Consider the following 11,726-nt stretch of genomic DNA (forward strand, 5'->3'; position numbering starts at 1 on the left):
CACAGCAAACCTTGTGGATAGCATAATAAACCTACTAGGTTCTTGACATAATAGTGACTTAGCATGAAGGCATGGGTAGTGTTCTTAACACTTCACTATTAAGATTTAATATAATTTAACTGAGAAACTTAGGTCTCAAGCACATCCTAAACATTTAATCATGCATCATATGCAATTTAACTTCTAATTTTAACTAACTACCAGCCATATTTGAGCATATCAAGGAAAACAAATAGTTATGGACTTTGAAAAAATCATCCGAGCCACAGGATGATCTTGGGCTAACCCTAGGTGCATTATAAATTGAACCATCTCATGATCCATCTTAATGCATCTCTGCTCACCAAAAATTGGTAGTATAGTCTTCAAACACCATGAAGATAACTATAAATGCTTAATCTTTTATTTGAAAATAGAATGAAACAATTTCAAGCTGTTCTCAAATAATTTTTTCTATAATTTTACATCATTATGTAAAAATCTCAATCAACAGTTGAAAATATAGAAAAGAGAGGTACAGCTGATAATATAATGCATCATGGACGCCCAGCCCTATTGCAACTCTTGCAGATGCATTATATAATCAACTAGCATATAAGCATTCATGCAAATATCCATCATATGGATGTTCCATAGTCCATAACAAATCAACATAATATTTATAATAATTATAAAATATTATAACAAACAACTCATGTTATTTCAATTGTGATATCATTCAAACACATATCAATTATGATGTTCAAATTATATGGGCATAGGACCCATCTAGGGTTTTTCATTCGGGTTCAACACTTGATCCAATTTTAACTTTTAAGTTAACCATTTGTCATTTATTTAAGTTGAGTTGATTAATTCTTAGGTAAAATCTAATTCAATTAGGTTAACTCAGATTCGATCACCCATAACTCAAATCCTAATCTAATTAGGTAAATGACAAAATCTGATTAACCAAAATTAAACTTCACTTCTAATCAAATTAGAATAATGATTTTGGTTTAATCTATAAACATTAATTCTAATCATATTAGAATAATGAATTATAGAAAAATCAATCTATCGACATAAAAATCCTAATTGATATCTGATGCATCCTTTTCATGATCAAAATTTTTCGACCCCACGCATGTCTCGGGCAACAAACAAGATAGTCAACCCACAATGGTGAGTCCCTGATAATATGGTGGTCAGCCCTTGGATCTTAAGTAAATATATCAAATGCAAAAACCTTAATCTTTGGCAATGTATATTCATATGCAGTATTCTAAAGCCCCCGCACATCACATGCACTGGATTTCAATTCCATCGAAAATAGATCATAGGATCTAAATTAAACTTATCACACAAGTCTATAAATTATGAAATTTCATATCCAAAGTTCGATCATGGAATGATAACACTTATCATTAATAAAAATATATCAAAATTATCAATAAAACATCGATCGAAAAAATTGATTTTGATATAGTTTGAACTGGATCTAATCTATATCACAAGAATAATATGAAATTTGACTGAATCAATCAAGGGTGGCTCTGATACCACTATTGGATTCTAATGATGCAGTGAAATATAGATTTCAAAATTTTTTAACATGAATACAATAATGAAAACTAAGTTTAACAATTAAACTCATCCACCAAAACTCAAAAACCCAAGGAATCCCTTGATGATTACAATCAAATCACAAAATCAAACATATGAGGAGAAGATCAGAAGTCATATACCACCATGAAGACCACAAACTGATGGTTTTGAGATCTTCATGAAACTCCAAAGTAGAAGCCCTCCAATAATGATCCACACAGGATTGATCAGAGCCCTTTCCAACTCGTCATGGTGCTGCAGTCTTCTTCCTAAGTGCACTGCCGATGGTCCTTCACAAAAACTTGATACACCATTGTTTGTATGCCTTAATGATCTCTACTAAGACCACTCTAAGAATTTTTTCTCAAAGTATCAAACCACACTCTAATCAAATTTTATGTTCAACACATAAACAATCTGATTTTAGGACAAGTATCTCATACTTTTCTTTTTTCTTCCTCTCTTCCTTTCTATTTTTCCTTCTTTTTCTCTTTTTATTTTTACTTCAAATTTTTTCTATCACTTTCTTATCTAATCCCATATCCAAAACAAATTTTGGATAATTTTTATGCCATATGGGGCACCCCTTGTATAAGGGATGAAGGGGCACCACACATGACACCATGGGGCGCCAACTCTTGGTGTCCCAACAACATTACATGCATATATTAATTTTTAACGTATAAACCCAATGAATATGGTGTGGAGAAAGAAGTATTTTACAAGCAAAAGGACTCTTCCTCTACTAGAAAAAAACTGAACGCCATAATATGGCACGTGGAAAGGGAGAATGTGTAGAATTAAAGAGTCCATGACAAGGTAGACTCTTCCACATTCAACGCATAAAACATGGGCGTCCCTTCTAATATTTGGCCTGGAGTTCCTTTCAAGAGAAGGACTCTCCATCCTCTTTCATGCCAATATATCCCAAAGGCCATCATATGGCACGTGGGAATAAGAGAATGCATGCAATGAAAGGAAGAAATCAAGAATTCTTAACATCTAAGACTCTTCCATAAATACCAAATATATGGAGGCGTCCCATCTATTTTGGTGTTCAATTTCCTTTCAAGGGAAAGACTCTCCTTCTTATTCCATGTCTAGAAATCTCAATGGACATCAGATGATGCATGGGATTAATAAATGCATGGAAAACTTGATAAAAAATTTAAGAGCAGTAAAGGAGAAGGACTCCTCTTCTCCAATGCCAAATTAAATAGGGCATCAAATAAATTTGGATGTGTGACTTGATGTGGAGGAGGCTGGTTCCATGTGGAACACTTTCATATTATTAGATAAAACTAACTAATAAATTAGATGGTTCAAATCTAATCATATTAAGTCAAGGCAACAAGACTAGGTTAGCACAAACACCTTTGCACTGAACCCAATTGGAAACTTGGGTTAATTTATGTGCTAGCAATTTAATTAACCCATTGAATTTATAATAAATTTAAATTGATTGGATCAAAACCAAATTTCTATTGTGGGTGACCATTGGGTTCCAAATCTAGCCAGCAGTGGACCCAAACTCTCAATGAAATTCTAATCTGATTGGATTAGGTCAGCTCAAGAGTCTCAATCAACTAAGATTTTTTCTAATTGATTCTAAAATTAAACTCTTTTAATTCTGTCAAATCCAAAAGTCAAGATTGACATCTAGCAACATGTCATGACTATTCGAAAGATTTAAAATTTGATAAAAATATTAAAATTATCCTTCCTTGGCGAGTTACCGTATAATCAATCTTTCGATCATACAACATTCCAAAAAGGCTATGGGTATGAAAATATGTCAAACTCAAATATCTAACCATATGTATCTCGATCCAATAATGATGACTCAATTGATGAATCAGTAGAAACTATTTCTATTGTTCATCCCTGCTCTAGCTAGAGACTCTCAAATTCACCATCTTTGAGATCATATAGGATATTTTTTCCTCCTACAAGGAGTGACTGATTCCTTATTGACCACTCACAATCTCCATGCATACTTCACCATACCTAGAATATCCCACACACATCTCAAAGTGGTGTGCTAAGAAATAAACCAAAGTAATGATCCATGCACACAAGGTACCATGATGATCTCAAGTCAAAGGATCACATGCACCACTCCCACTGAAGAACCATCTGTTGATATGCTATAAGGCTCCATTAGATATTCTTTTGTAGGTTAGTTTAGTGAACTCATTCTCTAATGAGCACCTACATCCTTGTATTAGTGTCACCACATAAGTGGTTGGAGATCAACCACCCTCTCCATCGAGTATACATAGGATGTACCAGTCTTACCAGAGTCATCGATCTCCGACTCGATGATCCGACGACAGAAAATATTTTAGATTGAGGCTATCAAGATTTTAGATCTCACTGGCATGATTTCATAATGGTCCTAAAATCATTGTCCTAATCTATGGGGTTTATCATAATCATATAAAAATAATACAATAAATGATAAAATATAATACCTCATATAAATAAAATAACTAATATCATACAAATAAACAAGAAGATAATAAAGAAATGTCCCATCGCATCCTCATACGATTGGCTTGTAGGGCACCTTTCCTTCAACAAGAGTCATGGGGGCTGAGTCTGGGTGATGCGGGGTGAGCTCGAGTGATGATGGTGGCACCGTAAGAGCAGGGGTCACGAAGGCTGAGTTCGGATCATAGGGGGTGGGTGACGGCACCGGTACCACGGGAGTGGGGGTTGTGGGGGTCGAGTGCGGACGGCAGGGGGTGGATGACGATGACGGCGCCGCGGGGAGTGGGTCAGGCCGCGGGTGGATGATGTTTAAGGAAAAAGTAATTTTTAGAGAAAAAATATTTAGGATAAAATATATTTAGAGAAAAAATAATTGTTAGAAAAAAAATATTTAGGAGAAAAAATATTTAAAAAAAATATTTTTAAGTAAAAATATTTTAAAAAATAAAAAATTATTTATTATATATATAAAAATTAAAATACAGATTGTGTCGGGGTCGGGGTTGGAGTCAGGGTTGGGGTCGGGAGAGAGGGGGGTTAATTGATCCAAACCTAATCAGATTGACTCTGGACTGGGCCAAATGTCTACTCGAGCCCAGCCCAATGGCCAAATGGGTCCTATTTTTTTGGCTAGAGCCCGGCCTGAATGGTTTGGGACCGAGTCCGAAGGTCGGCTCGATGGGCCTCCTGGCAGCCCGACCCACTTCCTGCCTTATCTACGAGACTGCCTCCACGATGCTGCTTTTGGTGAATTTGGAAAATGAGGAAGAGGGAGCAGAAGATATTCAGTGCAGGATTAGATTTCATGTTATTATTTTGTATTAATATTATTTTGCATGCTCAACTACTTATACTTTATTTTTAATAATTATAGAAATAATTATTTGAACCAACATAATTTTTTATGTTATGGTGTAAATAAAATATAAGTATTTCAATAAAGAAGAGGATACGATCGATGAGTTGTACTATTTAGCTTGGGGCTCCGATCGAAGGGTTAACCACTACGCATCCTGTATCATTCGAGGAATAAGATTTCACATAAGGGAGCTTGAGATGCAATGATGGATTCAGAATAGTGAGATTGCTATGATAGGATATGAAGGAGAAGAAGAGATTGAATATTATGGTGTATTGATAGATATTATAGAACTGAAGTATGGATCCAGTAATTCTGTATTCTTATTTCAGTGTGAATGGTGAGATATTAGCAATAAAAAGATCGATATTCATATCGATCCATACTTTATCAATGTAAACTTTACACGATTATGGTACCAGAATGAGTCATATATATTAGCAACTCAAACGAAATAAGTAATATATTTAAAAGATCTAAAGTATCGAAGTAATTGGCATGTCGTATAAAGAATAATACCTAAAGGCGTATATGACATACCAATCCTGTAGCAAAAATTCAGCGCAGGGGCAAAATGGTAATTTTAAAACTTTTTCAAAATTACTATTTTACAGTGAAATTATTAATTAATCTCATTAATTAATACTAATTAATTCTACACTAGGATCTAAATATGATACAACAGCATGCATTTAAATTTAAAATTCAAATTTGAAACAGTAAATTTTTTACTGTACTGTGTTCAGAACACATCACTTTTTGCGGGTAGTCGATCACCACAATCTGATTACCGTTGGAGGGCTCTGATCATCACATCGCAGTTACACTAGTGTCTGGCCTCTGCGGATCATCCACACGAAGCTCCCGTCTGATCGGTTCCTCACGAATGCTAGTTCGTGATTTCACCCTTTTGATGGCTGATATTGATCGAACTCCTTCGATCGATGTGTGCTGACTCCTCGGATACCTCGGATCATCTGTACAGTTGGTTGAGAGGTTGATGGATCTCTCCCTAAAATTTGGTGGACTCACAACACTCGTGGCACACCAATCTCACTTCCCGAACCCTAGGTAGAAACCTTAGGGTACACACCAAAAACCCTGCGCCCAATTTTCTTTCTTTTCTTTCTTTTTCTCTCAGAAGATTTTGGACCTTTACCTTATGCACAAGGCTTCCTCACACCCCACTTTCTTTCTCAAAATTTTTCTACGCACGCCCCAGCTCCCTATCTCTTTTAAAACAGTTTAAAACATGTCTTATCCGCATGAGAGGATAAAAATAAGTGGTTACACATTTGAATTCAAATCAAATTTGAATTCAAACTAAAACCAACTCATCCCTATCCACTTGTGGCATGAGAAGAGGAGGGCGTGGACTCTTTATGGGTGGAAAAGTTTCATGAGAAACTTTTTCTCGTGTGAATTATGTGGCGCACAAGATGGATAAGCTTGAAGGCAAAAGAGATAAGTTATCCATTCAAATTCAAACACGCTTTGAATTTGAATGGTTAACTAATCAGCTTTATTCATCCATATGGCGCACAAAAGTGGGTGAGAGAGGGGCTTTGTATGAGAAAAAAATTCATGAGAAGTTTCTTCTCATGAATTCAAATGGGCACAGAGATTTAAGGTGGTGCAGGGATTCAAATTCGAATGGTCGTTTGATCTTAATTGAACCAACCTAATCAAAATAGGTTAAGCATAATTAAACTAAATTAAACCCAACTTAATTAGGCTTAATTAGGCTCAATAAAATCCTAATCAAATCAGAAATTGACTAAGTCCAACCCCTGATCAAATCAGAGACCAAATAATCTCGATGATTAGGTCAACTCTTAACCTAATCGGGTCAAACCCAACTGAATCCAATTCAATTGGACTTGATCCAAAAATAATTACTCAATCAAATTGAGTTAATTAGCGATCAAATTACTAATAAAACCTCTCATAATTAGAGTCTAAATTCGATGGACAATCGGGTATCAAAGTCCATCAATATGAAACCTTGATCGAAGAGTTCAAATTTCAAATTCAAAATTCAAAATTTGAAATTCAAAATTTTGACCTCGGTATCCAAAATATGTGAAACTCATGATCAGAGAATCCTAATTCTCAATCAAAGAGTTCCAGACACATAAGACTCATAATTAGCCATCAGATCAGAAAGGAACCTCTAATGTGTGTGACCCCTCAGGTTCGAACCTAAATCGGTAGCACAGGAATCAATTCCTGTACTAATCAAAGTGACCATCTAGCAATGGTACCCGACGATCGGATAGGTCGAATAGTCGCAATCGCAACATTCAGAACCTACGTGAATATGGTTACCGTATAATTCATCCCTTTTGACCCCTGTGTTTAGGATGACTCAAGGTTAAACTGTCAATCCTGATGAGATCATCCGAATCGTGCTCAACTCAATTAGTCCTGTGACTCCTCACTAGGACTACCCTGGCCAAAGTTTTGCTAAATTGAAACATGACTGCACACAGCTCCTAAACTGAAGTGGTCAATCCCATCTTGACACATGCACCGACAAGTCAAGTACTAGACTACACCCAACAGCCTTCCGTCACTGAATTAGAAATTCAGGTAGTCCAGTGCCTAAGTGTAGTGAGTTGCTTGCAAGTCACCGTGGCGGTCTTAGGTCGGAGGGACATTTATACCCATATCTCATCGGAGCAAATCTTGACAGCAGAAATAGCTTCGGAGTCGGTCACGTTCAGTGCAGATGTACCATTACATCTCACCTGTATGCCATACCAGTATCTCCACACTCCTTGGTTATGAGGACAACCAACCCATATGGCACACAACGACCTATGCTCGATAAACATTATCATCCTTGGTAACAACGTATCATTTGATCACAAACAGGTTTAAGGACTAAGCGACAAATCCTCCTTTGTCGAGTCTAAATAGTCCTAAGGACTTCACCACAACACAGGAGTTCATTAGAAGATGAAATATTTGTGATGAAAAAATGCCAAAATAACTTTTATTTATTTATAATTCATGTGCTAATACAAAAGGAGCACAACCGTCAATAGACTGACGATTGGCTTTGGGACACTATTCCCAACAATCTCCCACTTGGTCTAAAGCCAATCGGTGCAGTATCTAATACCCATCTTCGACTTGTAGTCGTTGAACTCCTTCACCGCAATGGCTTTAGTGAATGGGTCGGCCAGGTTCTCCTTCTCATCGATCTTCTGAAGGTCGACGTCACCTCGATCCACGATCTCCCGGATGAGATGGTAGCCACGCAGAATATGCTTCGTCCGCTGGTGTGCCTTTGGTTCCTTCGCCTGAGCAATGGCTCCAGAGCTGTCACAGTAGAGCAAAACTGGACCAACAAGGGAGGGTGCTACTCCGAGCTCAGTGATGAATTTTCTTAACCACACCGCTTCTTTGGCAGCATCTGATGCAGCAATATATTTCGCCTCGCATACTGAATTAGCCACAGTGTGCTGCTTATAACTTTTTCAGCAAACAGCCCCACCATTAAGGGTAAAAATAAATCCTGACACACTCTTGCTGTCATCGCGATCAGATTGAAAACTAGAGTCTGTAAACCCTATAAGTCTCAAGTCTGATTCACCATATACAAGCCACTGGTCCTTAGTATTTCTTAAATACTTTAGGATGGTTTTAACAACCTTCCAGTGATTCTTTCCTAGATCAGATTATTATCTACTCACTACCCCTAGTGAGTATGCCACATCTGGTCGTGTACATGTCATGGCGTACATGATAGATCCCACTGTCGAAGCATATGGAATCCAACCCATACGCTCTCTCTCTTGAGGTGTTGTTGGACAATCCCTTTTCGAGAGAGAAATTCCATGGCCTATTGGTAGATAGCCTTTCTTGAAATTCTCCATGCTGAACATTTTCAGCATAGTATCAATGTACGTGGACTGGGATAAGCCAAGCAACCTTTTAGATCTATCCCTATAGATCCTCATCCCTAGGATGTAGGAAGCTTCTCCCAGATCCTTCATGGAGAACTGTGACGACAGCCAAATCTTTATTCCCTGTAATGCAAGGACATCATTCCCGATTAAGAGAATATCATCCACATACAATACAAGAAATACTACTACTGGATCATTAGCCCACTTATAAATGCAAGGCTCTTCTCCGTTCTTAACGGAGCCATACGTTTTGATCGTCCTATCAAAACGTATGTTCCAACTCCGAGATGCCTGCTTAAGTCCATAAATGGACCTTTGTAGCTTGCATACCTTAGACTCATCTGTGGATGTGAATCCTTCAGGTTGTATCATATATACCTCTTCGTCTAGCTCTCCATTTAGGAAAGCTGTCTTCACATCCATCTGCCAGATTTCATAGTCTAGATGGGTAGCTATCGCAAGCATAATCCGAATGGATTTGAGCATTGCCACAGAAGAAAATATCTCGTCATAGTCTATATCAAAATGTTGACGATATCCTTTGGCAACCAGACGAGCTTTATAGGTCTCCACCTTTCCGTCTGCGCCCCTCTTCCTCTTGAAGACCCACTTACACCCTATGGGTTTCACTCCTTCGGATGAGTCAACCAATGTCCACACATCGTTGACCTTCATGGACTCCATTTTGGATTTCATGGCCTCTAGCCATTTCTCAGAGTCAGGTCTCTGCATTGCATCCATGTAGGTGATCGGATCCTCATCGTTTTCATCAAGTTCGACAGGATCGCCATCCCGGACCAAGAAACCATAGTATCTGTCCAGTTGATGTGGTACTCTACCAGACCGCCTTAAGGGTGCATAATCAATGGGCTCTGAATCTGATCTAATCAAATTCGGTTCAGGTTCAGTAACATGTGTCAGATTTTTCACTTGTCGAACTTCATCAAGTTCGACTTTAGAGGCAACAGTTCCTTCACTAAGGAACTCCTTTTCTAAAAAGATTGCCTTGAGGCTGACAAACACCTTTTGCTTATCAGCAAAGTAGAAATAATACCCTTTGGTCTCTTTTGGGTACTCTATAAAATTACACTTGTCAGACCTAGGTCCAAGCTTGTCTGTAATTAAACGTTTAATATAAACCGGACACCCCCAAACCCTAAGGTGCGAGAGTACTGGCTTACGTCCTATCCATATCTCATATGGCGTTTTGGCTACAGACTTACTCGGAACTCTATTTAGAAGGTAACAAGTCGATTCGAGCACATATCCCCAGAGGGAGATCGGCAAACCAGCAAACCCCATCATGGATCGAACCATATCGAATAAGATCCAATTCCTCCTTTCAGACACACCATTATGCTTTGGTGTTCCAGGAAGAGTCCACTGAGAGAGAATCCCATTCTCCCCTAGATACGTCAGAAACTCATTGGAAAGGTATTCACCTCCTTGATCAGATCGAAAAATTTTAATACACTTTCCAGTTTGTTTTTCTACCTCATTTCGAAATAGTTTGAATATTTCAAATGACTCCGACTTATGCTTCATTAAGTAGACATACTCATACCTCGATAGGTCGTTTGTGAAGGTTATGAAGTAGAAATATCCACCTCTTGCACTTGAGCTCATAGGTCCACATACATCAGAATGTACCAGACCCAAGAGTTCACTGGCTCGCTCACTTTTTCCAGTAAAAGGTGACTTGGTCATCTTTCCAAGAAGACAAGACTCACATGTTGGAAGTGATTCACAATCACCAAGTTCAAGAATTCCTTCTTGAGCCAACCTGTTTATCCTGTTCTTATTGATATGACCTAACCTACAGTGCTAAAGGGGTAGACTTCTGACACATTATCCATTCTAGGATGTTTACCGAAGTTTTGAACCACATTAATAGGCTATGATAGTAAGTAAATTCTATTATTTAATTATCCAACAAACATTGTAACACCATTCAAAATGATATTACAAATATTTTTTTTTATTAAAAAATCATAACCGTACATGGCCAAAAGGCCTACAGAAATAATATTTAATAAAAAGCTTGGACAATAGTGACATTCACTCAGAATTACATTACGAGAATTGATTACAAGACTCATGATTCCTAAAGCTAGAACTAAAACTTTGCTTCCATCTCCAACGTTCAGGAACCTCTCACCTTCATCAAATCTCCTACTGACCTGCAGACCCTGCATCGAATTACAAATATGATAAGGGCTTTCGGTATCCAATACCCAGGCAGTAGTATCACAAATGAAAAAGTTGCAAGGAGTTATCATATAATTACCTTGCTTCTTCTTCGGCCTGTTCGGGTCCAGGGAGGCAATGTATTGAGGACAGTTCCTCTTTCAATGCACCTGCTTCTTGCAAAAGAAGCACTCCGCCTGGCTCTGGTCGGGCTTGCACCTCTTGGTCTGACCCTGTGCAACCGTCCCAGCATGAGGCTGCACCTTTTTGTTCTTCTTCTTCTTGTTCTTCTTCCCTTTCCCAAAGGGTCGACGATGAGAAGAAGACCCTCCCACTACATTCACTGACTCCTTATGGAGCTGGTGATCCTTCTCAAAGATCTGCAGCAACCCCAACAACTCGTGGTAGTTTACTGCAGGCTTTGTCATTCGAAAATGAGTAAGGAATGGGAGGAAGGACTTAGGCAAGGAATTAAGGATCACATCCTTACCAAGCTGCTCGTGCAGAGGAAAACCCAATTTGCTTAGGCGCTCAATCATCTCGATCATGTACAGTACATGATCAATGACTGAGGCCCCATCCCTCATCCGAGCATTGAAAATGGCACAACTAGTTTTGTGCCTTTCAACATCGTCAGGCGTGCCAAAAGAGTCGTTCAATATTTGAAACATCTCCTGTGGTTG

Source organism: Elaeis guineensis, chromosome 11 (genome assembly GCF_000442705.2).
Source record: "Elaeis guineensis isolate ETL-2024a chromosome 11, EG11, whole genome shotgun sequence".
Taxonomy (NCBI): Eukaryota; Viridiplantae; Streptophyta; class Magnoliopsida; order Arecales; family Arecaceae; genus Elaeis; species Elaeis guineensis.